General features: G+C 44.9%; 1 long non-coding RNA gene across 1 annotated transcript; it reads left to right on the top strand.

Moving 5' to 3' along the window:
• The first annotated feature begins 1639 nt into the window (after positions 1-1639).
• On the top strand, positions 1640-3679 carry LOC129623052 (uncharacterized). Its single transcript, XR_008700317.1, has 3 exons — positions 1640-2262; positions 3035-3153; positions 3309-3679. It is a non-coding gene; the product is annotated as an uncharacterized LOC129623052 (long non-coding RNA).
• The last annotated feature ends 8738 nt before the right edge of the window (positions 3680-12417 follow it).

Genomic DNA, 12417 nt, shown 5'->3' with positions numbered 1-12417 from the left:
CATACTGGCTAGAAATCGGCACACTGGGAATACACCCACAATCAGATGCTCCCTAACAACCAGAACAAAATGGCCCAGTGGGTTCTCCTCTCCATTTCAAACAGGCGCATTTGTCCTTCATTATCCCCATATCCCCACCACAAACACAGCACCTGAAGGCAGCTTTCTGAAGAGCATTCGTGGAGACAGTTACCACCTGCAGTCAAGAGGGGGACTGAGGACTTTAATCCCCCCAAACTGCTCTCAAACCCATCCTTAGCTTCTGTAGGATATGATTTGGGGGTACCTCCCAGAAACACTCCTGCTCCTAAAACTTCCCATCCCTCGTCTCTCTCATCAGCCTGCCTCACTGCAGAAATCTCATCATTTGTCATAGCCACATGTTTGAATTAAATATTCTGAGAAAGGTGAGGCATTTTATGTTCAACATTCACACATCATTGTGACTTTTTATATTTCTCAACATTTTAACATATGACTATTATTTAACATTATCATAAGTATCATGACTAAAACCAAGTAATTTTAACACTATGTTTTTAAAAAATACACATGCCCTCCAGAACTTGTGATCCTTCTATCTCAGACGGCTCATACACCCACCAAACCCTAACATCTAGGCTGAGTACATGGTTTAAGAAACAAAAAAAGTGAAGCTTAATACTGGTTTGTCAGAGTGCAGTGGAAAATGGGAGCAGGCTTGCTGAAGATTGTACCAAAATAACGGGGTGTCACCAGGGAAAAGCAGTCTTAGGCCAAGGAGACGCAGGAGGCCAGTTGGGACCTTAGGGTTTAATTTTCTAACTCCTGCTACAGAACCGTAATTTTTTTCAAGAAGATAGAGAATGATATGTTTGGATTCAAGACTGCAAAATTTTGCCTCATAAAATAGCATTCCATCTATTATATAACTTATTGTTCATCTACAAAGGTGTTTTAGAAAATCAGCTGGAGATCAGAGCAGAGAGGAGGCAGCTTTGAAATCAGACAGTCCAGCACCTTTTAATAAGCTCCATGACCCTGGGCACATTCTTTAGCTCCTCTGGGACTCTCGTCTCATCAGTAAAAAGGGATAAAAATAGATACCCTGAACGTCTGCTTGGAAGCTTGGACCATCCCTAGAAAATGGGTCAAGCTCAGTGCATTGCACACACTAGGTGCCTGATGTAATTTTCAGCCATTTGTAGGAAGGATCACAGAAGCTCTATCTTCAGACTTGCATACCAGGAGAAACAAAAAGATGAGGGCTTAAAAACTCCATAAGAGAAAATTTAAGGTAAGCAGGGGTTTTCCCCACAGGCGTTGATAATGTTGTAGTCCTGCTGCCATCTGCCTAGGGTGGAGCAGACCCATGGGCATAAGTCAGACAGTGCCACCCTCCCCTGCCCCCACCGCCCTCAGCAGGAGCTGCTTCACCTCTATAGTCTTGGGATCCTAGGAGAAAATCACCCCCCTGGAGAACCTGGGATAACCTCAGCCCCACCTCATCCAGGTCAACCCTGAAAGGAATGGGGTGTAGGGGAATCCACAACGGCCACGTAGCTGAAAAGGAAAAAGTCATGCAGAAAGGAAATGGAAAAGCCCCCCAAAACTATCCTTGTCAGTTTCGTAGTCCTCCCCATCCCCACTACCAACCAGAGACATGCAGAATTAATTAGAGTCACACAAAGCCAGTCTTGTCACACTCCAGGCTAGGAGCTGACAGGCTGTTATCTGCACCAGCTGGCTCTTCGCTGGCACTAACAGGAAGGCGTCCTACTATCTCCCCATCTTCCTTATCAACAGCCCCAGGCACAGCTGCAGCAACCCCAGCAGAAAGACTCCAGCCAGGCTTCTGATGAGCCCAGGCACTGCTGCAGCCTTCCTGTTTCTCGGGATGAGAGTCTCTCTCCCAAACTGCTTAGGGCTCTCGAAGTTAGGTCTCCTTCTTACTGCAGGGGTGGGCACTGAGGAGATGCAAGGGAAGACGTGGCTGCTGGCCCTTGGACTGAGCAGAGGAGTCACTTTCTAGTGTGTGCGGGGGTCTTGTCTGTTGGGGTAATCCAGTCCCATTATTCCAACCTAACAGGCCAAGTGTGGCCCCAAAGCTGCTTCTCAGCCTAGTGGCAAAACTCAGCCTCTCTCCTCAACCCCTAGTTCCCTGCCACCGCAGAGAGTCCCACCCTTCTCCCTTCTGCAAGGAGAGAAAATTCTACAAGGATCCCTCCCCTGCTCAATGCCTGTCATTTTCAGCACCATAACAGACTTCTTATTTAAGGCAAGGTAGGCAGTTTTGTATTATTATTATAAAACCTTTCAACTCAGGTATAATTATATACATTTTACATTTTGAAAGAGTGAAGGCTATAGATGTTAATTAACATGCCCCAAATCACAAGTTTACTAACAATAAATGAGGATTTTAACCAAATTCTCCTGCCTGAAAAATCTGTGCTCTTTTACAACAAGAAACTATTCTCTAATACCAGGCTATAGACAGGAATGTAGGTGACCACAGCTCCCAAACCTAAGACAATTAGGTGACGCCCGTTCCTCCCCCAACCCCGAGGAAAGCCTCTTTGAATTGAGGACACCTCTAAGCTTCTGTGCCACAGGTTAGGTCTCGCAGCATCTGGGGAAGTTGATCTGTTGATGCCTGGGACACAGATTAAATAACCGACCCAAATGCTCCCCTTCTACAGTACACAGCCATGGCTGAGAAACAACCCGACCTGGGGCCATATCTCACAGCTTACCTTGCACCCAGAGTGGCCAGAAAGCTGCTCTTGCCGACAGAATGTAAGCAGGAGCAATGTCCACCACACATGGACTGACGGTTTTAAGAAGTAAATGCACTGTCTTCTCCGTTTCTTTCTCCTGCTCATGGTTAAAAGGAGAGGACGCCATGACGTGCAGGCGTGCCCAAACTTAGCTACACATTAAAATCACCTGACACTTAAAAAAACACAAAAACCAATGGAGGACCACACCAGAAACCAATTAAATCGGTATCTCTGGCGGGGGCGCGGGTGGGAACCAAGAACCCTTGTTAAAGCTGCATAGGAAACGAGGATTGAGAACCACTGCACTACGGGGATGGTGAAGCCACACGATGGAAGAAACCTGGGTCTCTCAACACTAAGGAGAAAACCCACCCACTGACAATAAACACGTGTATGTATTTGACATGCATTTGATTGTTAATGAGCGAGAAACCTCCAGTGTGTTTTAAGCTACTGATACTTGGGGGTTTTGTTTCTTACGGCCACCAGTATTACTCTAGTAACTAATGTAGCCTGTTAAAACACAGACTTTTCTTTATTCCAAAGGAAACTTAAGAAGCTCTTCACTGGTCCTACCTTCCATGGGGTTCAATCTCTGATAGCTGGAAACTAAAAGGCACTTCTCTGTATCCTGAGGCCCACACAATCAAGCTAAACTATGCTGAAACCAGAAACCTGCAACAGGAATCATTCCAAGAGCTCAAATATTGCTTCTAATACCTTCTCATTCATTATCTTGTTTCATCCTCATAAAAGCTCAAGGAGGAAAACCTATGTGATATGGTGGTACCCTTTACAGATGGAAAAAGTGTGACCCAGAAAGGAAAATTGACTTACCTCAAACTTACATGGCCATTGAGCAGCACAGCCAACCCTAGATCTCAGTTATCTAACCTTCCCACCATAGCCTGAACCCTCATGATCTAGGAGGCAGTATGGTGAACTGGGTAAGAGCATGGCCGCAGAATCTTACTGTCAGAGTCATGCTCGACTCTGCCACTTGCTAACTATGTGACCTTGAGCAAGTTACATAGCCCCTCTGAGCCTCAGCTACAAATTGGGAATAATCTAGTTATCGTAAGGGATTAAATGATATAATTCCCATAGAGGTCACTTAGACTGGTTCCTGGTACACACAAAGCATCTATAGATAAATGCATATATTACTGGTCTGTGTAATTCTCACATCAACCCTATAATACAGGCACCATCAGCATTTTGGTAATGCAGAAAAGAAGACTCAAGATAAGGCATCTCACTCTAAGTTCCTTCTACAAAATAGGAACCCCTCCAACCAACTCATATACAGATGACTAGCTGCAAGGATCACCAGAGAATGGAACTCTGGGCTTACTGACTTTGTCCTGAGTTTTATTTTGTTGGGCGGTTGGATTGGAAATCCAATACTAAATCCAGTACTATTGCCTGGAAAATCCCATGGACAGAGGAGCTTGGTAGGCTACAGTCCATGAGGTCGCAAAGAGTCGGACACGACTGAGCAACTTCACTTGGATTGGAAATCAAGGTATCATCTAAGGAGAGCAGGCTTGGATAGAAGCTACACTGAGCTGGTAAAAAGAAGGCTCAACAAGGAGAAGTGATTACAGAAAGGGAATTTTGCACAAGGTCACTGCAGTTTAGGGGTGCCACATTTTTGTATTATCTGGAGCAGAAAGAAAAGGAGGGGGACATGGTGAGGAGTTAGTACTATTGCACACCATGTGGGCAGATTCAGGGAAAATGTGGCAGGGTGTTAAGATTTATCAGCAGTGTTTAAAAGTCTCTGTTTCTTAGCCTATCCTAGAAAACCATTCCATAAATGTGGGAGATTATAGGTGGATGGGTGGGTGCATATGTAAATGCAAGGACAGAGAAATGGATGGGTGGGGAGGTAAACAGACATGGATGGGTCAATGAATGGATGAATGGGTGGATCTCTATGCCACATATATTCATTCTTTGTTTGCAGACAGAAGTACTTTTAAACAGTGCTCATTAGGAATTGGTGTAGAGCATTGGAAATGGTACCATAACTAATTTAGTTTTCTATGTCACTGAAGCATATTTATACTAACCCATAGAGTCCATAGGACTTCCCTGGTGACTCAGATGGTAAAGAGTCTGCCTGCAACGCAGGAGACCTGGGTTCAATCCCTAGGTCGGGAAGATCCCCTGGAAAAGGAAATGGCAACCCACTCCAGTATTCTTGCCTAGAGAATTCCATGGACAGAGGAGCCTGGCAGGCTACAGTCCATGGAGTCGCAGAGTCGAACATGACTGAGCGAGTTTCACATACAGTCCATAGGGTCACAAAGAGTTGGACACTACTGAGTGACTAACAATTCACTTCATCAGCCCCATATAAGGACTTAATAGTTTTCCATCATCACATGCGTCAGCTATTCTTCTATCCTCTCTGCACGCTCTCCCTTAGATACCTAATTTTATCCCATGTAAAGTACTACCTACTAGAAAAGAGCTCTAGCAACTCCACCCCAAGCCCTGTCCTCTGTGCGGATCTCCCGTTCTCTCCCTAGCTGCTGCTCTGTGTGCTCATCTGGACATCCCCACATCACTTCAACATGATGCTGACAACTCGTCTCCAACTGCCTTATCTCTTCTGTTTCTAAAGACAGAAGTTTCCATTCTCCAAAGTTGTAGTAATAAACTTCAAATCAGTTTTTATTATTTCCTTTCCTCCACATGTGATCAATCACCATGTCCTTTTATCTTATGATGACAAAGGCCTTTTGAAAATGTTCCCAGCCTCTGATTTCACCTCTCTACAATCAGTGCCATGCACATATTTATTCATTCATTTATTCATTAATCCTACTCAAAGTATTCATGCCTCTATACTCAATGCTGAGCTCTGCACTAGGGATTTAAAGACAAATAAAACACAGTCACTGACCTGAAGGATCTCAGTATCTCTGTAAATACTTCATAAAGTAATGTGTTGACTATGTCTGTCCCCTCCTCAAACAATTTTTGGCAGCACCTTATTGTCAGGAATCCATAATCATTGCCCAAAACCTGTCTTGGACTTGGCCTTGGAGGCTGGTGTTTAATGCAAATTCAATTCTGTGCTCACAGAATAATTACCGTGAGTTGTAACCAGCCATATCAGAGCCTGGGTCCATGCCCCACACCTACACTCAGAATTATGATGCTGAGACTTGGGATGCTGACTTTAAGCTCAGAGAAATAGCAGAATTGGCTAAAATTAAAATATTGGTGATAAATCAGATAGTCACCCAGAGCTAGGAAGGTTCATGCTGATAGAGCAGAAAAAAAAGAATACTAATAATAATAGTAAAAATAGTCTCCTGGAATATAAGAAATCCAGAAGTTTAACCCCAAGCTAGCAGTTCTGGCACTTCTGAACCAAGCAAGGTGTGGACCCTAAGAATATCATATTGGTTCCTAGGGTGATCTCTGTGATCCATCTGCCTTAACATTCCCTCCCATAGGGGTCCCAAAGGAAAGTTCTCAACAAAAACCTTATGAAAGAACTTGAAAAAAGAAGAAGAGGGACTTTCCTGGTAGTCCAGTGGTTAAGTCTTCACCTTCCAATGCAGGAGATATGGGTGTGATCCCTGGTTGGGGAGTTAAGATCCCATATGCCTCTCAGCCAAAGAACCAAAACATAAAACAGAAGCAATATTGTAAAAAGAAAAAAAAAATTCAATAAATACTTTTTAAATGGTCCTCATTAAACAAAAAAAAAGAAAGAAAGAAAGAAAGAAAGAAAACTTTAAAAAAATGCACAGGAGGACCAAAAAGGAAGAGAGAAAAGAAAGTTGACCCTGTACAAAGCCTCAGTAAACTAGAGAGGTAAAAGGGATCTTTTCAGATTAAGGAGAATATCCAGTCTCTAGGAAAAGTGCTCTCTCCCTATCATTCTCAAAGTCAAATCTCAGAAATCTTCAGACTTAAGAAGGAGGGAAAACCACTTTGGGCATGAAATAATGTTAGGGTTGTAGCTGAGGCTACCCGCAAGGAGGGGGCTTCCCTGGTGGCTCAGTGGTAAAGAATCCGCCTGCCAATGCAGGACACATGGGTTCCATCCCTGGGTTGGGAAGATCCCCTGGAGAAGGAAATGGTAATCCACTCCAGGATTCTTGCCTGGGAAATCCCATGGACAGAGGAGCCTGGCGGGCTACAGTCCATGGGGTCACAAAAAAGTCAGACACGACTTAGAGACTAAATAACCGGAAGGAGGAAGCAAACTGAGTAAGGGACCAAATGCAACAAACAAAAAGCTAGATGAGCATCATAGGCTTGGTGTGTGCCCTTCCTGAATGGAGCACAGGTCCCAGGCCCAGATGGGCCAACTTTGATGAATTCATAAGAGAGATACAGAGTATAAGAACTAGAAAAGATCTATGCTTTATATCTGAGGAGCCTGAAGCTGATGGATGTTGATGGAAGAGGACAGTAGCTTCATCCTGACTGACTGCCAGAAGCTCCAGGAACAGTCTTTCACTTTTTCCCACCCTACATGATCTTCCAAACAGAGACTGATCTAAGAGAATAATTTGCTTAATCTTCTTTAAAATTCAAATATAGACAAAAAGTTTAAGGGTTCTTGTCCCTTTATCTCTTAAGGATAGTTTTACTCTAATCAGATGTTACTAAATGTTAAACACCTAGTCCTGGGAGAGAAAGGGGACTCAAATGAGAGTCCCTCCTGGGTACCAAGGAGGAAAATAGATAGAAATAGAGATGGACAAGTGGACAGGGGCCCAAGACTCTGGACTTTAGAGAAAAATGTGAATCTGGTACTGTCACCTGCTTGGGTACTTGATCTCCACATTAGTCCCTGACTCTTTTTGTCCAGATTTCTCTTTGGAAGTCGAGACTTGCCTATCTTACAGGATTGTTAAAAGAATTAACTGAGACAAGATCTCTGGCACGGGTGTTGGTTCTCTTCCATTCTTTCCGTACTCAATTTGACCTTCCCTCCAGCTAGTGAACATTATATCTCCCCTACATAATGCTGACCACCTTGTTGTCCATCTCATGTCATGGGCTCTGCCAGTGACAGTGAAGGTGATAGATTTAAATTTGCATTTCCTTCCCAGCAACAACTTCTCTCTTGTTCTCCCTTGGGCCATAAGAAGAGTGGGGGGGAGGGTGGAGGAGGGGGGTGGCAGTGGGAGAGGGGGGGAGAAGCCTAAGGCTCGGTATCATCTGTTAAGTAGGTAATGGAACAATGATGGAGTATTCCATGGCCAACAGGTTACCACTTTGATCCCTCTGCCTCCACCCAGTCCTTCTAGCCTGGAAAGTGCCTTGATCACTGGCCAGGAAACCTGAGTTCTGGTCCAGGTTCGACTTGCTAAGTAATCCTCAGCATCCTATTTATTGTCTGAGAAGTGCATTTCCCAATGCGTAAAATGTAGACAGTAACACATCCCCATCCTCCATAGGGTTCGCCACACAGGCACTCACAGAGGTTACACCAGACAACAGATTTTAAAGCTAAAAATGCGTTATAAGCCTAAGACTTTATAAACATTATTTTATTCGGATGGCTGGAGGGAAGAAATGAAAACAATTTAGGACCAGGAAACTGACTTCAAGAGGAACCTGCCCTTATGAGCCCGAAGGAAGAAAGGAAGGATGGGTTGGGGCAAATTCCACCCCATGTCCTGACGAACTGCTGTTTTTTCATGTGCCTGGAAGAGTTGGGAAGATCAGAAGAAATGTGTATATTTACCAGCTAAGCAAAGAGAAAAACGCCACCATAAAACCAAGGGGGAGAGATGACATAATAAAACAATATAGAGTGTCCTATAACCACGGAAACAATAACAACGCTAAAACAGAAATAGCTTATTAAGTTAAAACAACAGTAAATCTGTCAGAACACCCATAGAAACTCTCATCTCAGGATAGTAAAAACCCTCTTCCAGGCCTATTGTCTTATGCTTTCATTAAACTACAGTTTTATAAGGTAAAATATTGCCAATTCTTGCTCAATTCCCAGAATAAAATCTAGTTAAACTCTTAATTTGGGAGATACATCTTCTGCAAGTGACAGATCCTTAAGGGACAGTTCCTGAAGCCTGATGACTGCGGAGACAGAGAACCAAGCCACAGGGGGATTGCCCAACAGTTTGGATTTGGGACCCTACCCTGCTGTCCAGGCTACTCTCTTACCACAACTGCTGGCCCCTGCTAACTGAGGAAGAGTAGAACAAGGAAGCTGATGTTTCTTTTTCTCTAGCTAAGAGGGTTCGGATCTCAGGGGAAGCTGACGTTCAAAGCAGCCAGCTCCATTCCCTCTTTAGCAAACTAGGTCTACAGTCCCTGCAAATCCCCGTGTCCACCACTACCATATACACCAAGCAGCATGTAACCAAGGAGTTCAGGATGCTTCCCTGGGGGCTCAGGTGGTAAATAATCAGCCTGAAATGCAGAAGACCTGTGTCTGATCCCTGGATCGGGAAGATCCCCTGGAGAAGGGAATGGCAACCCACTCCAATATTCTTGCCTGGAGAATTCCATGGACAGAGGAGCCTGGTGGTCAATCCCCATGTCGACCCAGCACCATATGTAAAAAGCAGCATGTAACCAAGGAGTTCAGTATGCTGCTGTTGGTTAAGCTTGGATTCTGAACCACTTACCTGATCCTATCCCTGGACTGAGTGAACTCAATTCTCCTTGCCTCTAAAGGGATTGCTTATTTGTTGTCTGTTACCAGCCTGCTACTGGTGGTAATTTGTGGTTTTTCCACCCCGGAGTTCTCTCTCCAGAAAGCCTATCTCTTTGGAAGGAAAGATGGAAGGAAGGATGGGTTGGGGCCAACCTCTCTGGCCATTGCAACCCCAGGAGCCTCTGCCTCCTGAGAAACTGGCCCTCCCCATCCCAGGATTGCCAAGTCTAATGCCAAGTCTAATGGACATCAGTATCTGCACAACAGAGAATGAAGAGTGAGGGGAGTGGCCAGGGATTGGGGTACTGGGAGGGATCTCAGTGCCACCTGCTGCCCCAGGCCCTCGGGGCAATAGAGAGCTAGGTGCTGGGTAAGTTAACAGAAAAGAGCCCACTTTGAATAGTTATCCAAGTGACTGCTGGGTTATGACAGCCTGAATTTTTTACTGGTATCTAATGGACAGAGTCTCAGGAATGTATTCTTGTTTTCAGTGCCACCCACATACCCAGTTTCATAAGCTAAATTATTTCTACTACTTGAGAACTGCCAAGGACGAGCTTAAGTGCTTGATATAGCCACATTACATCATATTTCACACTGCTTAGCACCCCACACAGCAGCCACCACCCCTCTTCCTTGTATCCAAAGCCTAGCCCCAACTTCTTCCTCCCCAGCCTCCCACCTCCCCCATACACAAACCAAATGTTCTCTTCCTGGCCCATGCCCCCAACCGCAGGCCCAGCTCAAGCCTGAATTACCCTTGCCTGGATCGACCTTGCCTACAGAGCAAGCTTCTCTTGTTCTTCACAGCCTGATCAGATCTCACCTCTTCCTTGGAGCGCCCCCACCCCCGGTACCTCCAAGTTCAGAGCAATCTCTCTCACCTTTGATATCCCCAGACACTTCACTTCTAGCCTCATTAGAGCACAGATCCTTGTCTACCTAATACAGCCACACAAATGATCAAACTACCATGTGTCAAATAGCTAGTGAGAACCTGCAAAAAGTACAGAAAACTCACCTTGGTACTCTGTGATGACCTAGATAGGAGGGATGGGGTGCGGGGGGTGGGGAGGGAGGTCCAAGAGGGAGGAGATACATGTGTACTTACAGCTGATTCACTTCATTGTACAGCAGAAACTAACAGAACATTGCAAAGCAATTATAGTCCAATTAAAAAAAGAAAGTAACTGGTGTGAACATTGCTTTCCCTCCATCCCCAGCTGCACAAAGGAGCCAACACTGCTTTTTTTTCAAGATCCAAGTTCATCTTTACATGCATACATCACATATGTGCACACAGACACACAGAATTTATCTTTCAAACCCAGTGAGGAAGGCAGCTGGGGCTGCTGAAAAGGAGGCGTGGATTTGAACGCTAACAGGGAAGCGAAACAAGCCAGCAGCTTGAGGTGAGTGAAGTTTCCTCTGAGACAGGTGCAAGGTGAGATGCCAGGGCCTCAGTCAGAGGCAGTGGCCTGGGTGGGTGGGGCTAGGAAACGGGTTTGCGGGTACTGGGTAGATGGCTGCAGTCACTGGGGGAGGTACCAGGGGCTTATCTCTGTGACTGTCCCAGGGCATCAGGACTGGGATACCAGCAGAGGGACAGGATCACTCTTGACAGGGCCACTGTGAAGGCAAAAGGACAAAGGTGAAGATGGGCAAACCATGGTCCAAGGATCTGATCCTCCCTGGTTTGGGGTACTATGTAAGCCCAGGACTCATCTATGATCTCAAGAGTAGGGAGGGAACCCCAACAATGACTGAGATTTAATTTCACCAAACAGGCAGGCAGAGACTCAGAGCAGATAAATTTTGATCTAGAAAAGTAAAGGATTATGACATGGATTGTATTAAACATTCATACCTGCCACATTTGTGTGAAATCGCTGTGGGGGCAAGCTTGCTTTCCCCACTAGATTGGAAACCGTTGGAATTGAGGGTCTTTTCTCCCTCATCCCAGCTTTCCCCACCCTACCCCAAGCTTTCCTAGTCAAAATTATTGAAAGCAGTCCCTGAGGTTGCAAAATAAAACTCGAGGAAATGATGCCATTTCACTGGCAGTTTGCAATCCACAACCGTAAAAGGCGAGTGGCTGGGTCATCTTTCCATAAATTCCCAATTCTGCTGGAAAGGCAGACAAAGGCAGCTGGGGAGCCAGGCCATGGCTTTGTTTTTGCAACTCTTTCCATCGAAGTGCCCTTTATATATGCAGCCCGGGTGGAATGCATCATAAAAGGTGACATTTTATCACAGCAGTTTGTAAATTTTACAGAAGCAGGCTCCCTGTAAATCACCCAGCTTATTCCCTGGCTGACTTTATTACGGCAAATCCAGTCATGGATAAACTGTATGCCAGTTTACTTGAAATTTATCTTTTTTATTCAAGCTGAACTGAGTCCTTTTAATATTCTTCTCTCTTCTAATGATAAGGCATAATGATAACCTTATTTCCTATTCAGACAGCTTTAAGAACTCTCATTTCTCTGAAAATGCAGCTCCTATTCAGGGCCTCTCTTCTCCCAGAGCCATTTAGAATTCATTTGTTGAATCAGAAAACTTGGGCACCTCCCTGCGCCAAGTCTTTAAAGTCCCTGGAACTTAACATTTTATTCCTCATTTCCCCATAGTGTGCCTGCTTCCTTTGGCCCAGGGCTTTTCTCTCCTAAGCAGCTGCACTGAGACCCATACATTTAGGGCCAACACGGCTACATGGAATTGTCTGCCCATCCTCTTGGTTGCTCCCTGTGAATTTAAGGTTCTTGACTGCAAGGAGATAAAACCAGTCAGTCCTAAAGGAAATCAACCCTGAATATTCATTGGACTGATGCTAAAGCTGAAGCTCCAATACTTTGGTCACCCGATATTAAGAGCTGACTCATTGAAGAAAGATTGAAGGCAAAAGGAGAAGGGGAAGGCAGAGAATGAGATGATTGGATGGCATCACTGACTCAGTGGACATAATTTGAGCAAACTCCGGGAGATAGTGAA

This window comes from Bubalus kerabau, chromosome 11 (assembly GCF_029407905.1).
Source record: "Bubalus kerabau isolate K-KA32 ecotype Philippines breed swamp buffalo chromosome 11, PCC_UOA_SB_1v2, whole genome shotgun sequence".
Taxonomy (NCBI): Eukaryota; Metazoa; Chordata; class Mammalia; order Artiodactyla; family Bovidae; genus Bubalus; species Bubalus kerabau.
The sequence above is the reverse complement of the archived record's forward strand: the minus strand, read 5'-3'. Positions and strand labels throughout refer to the sequence as shown.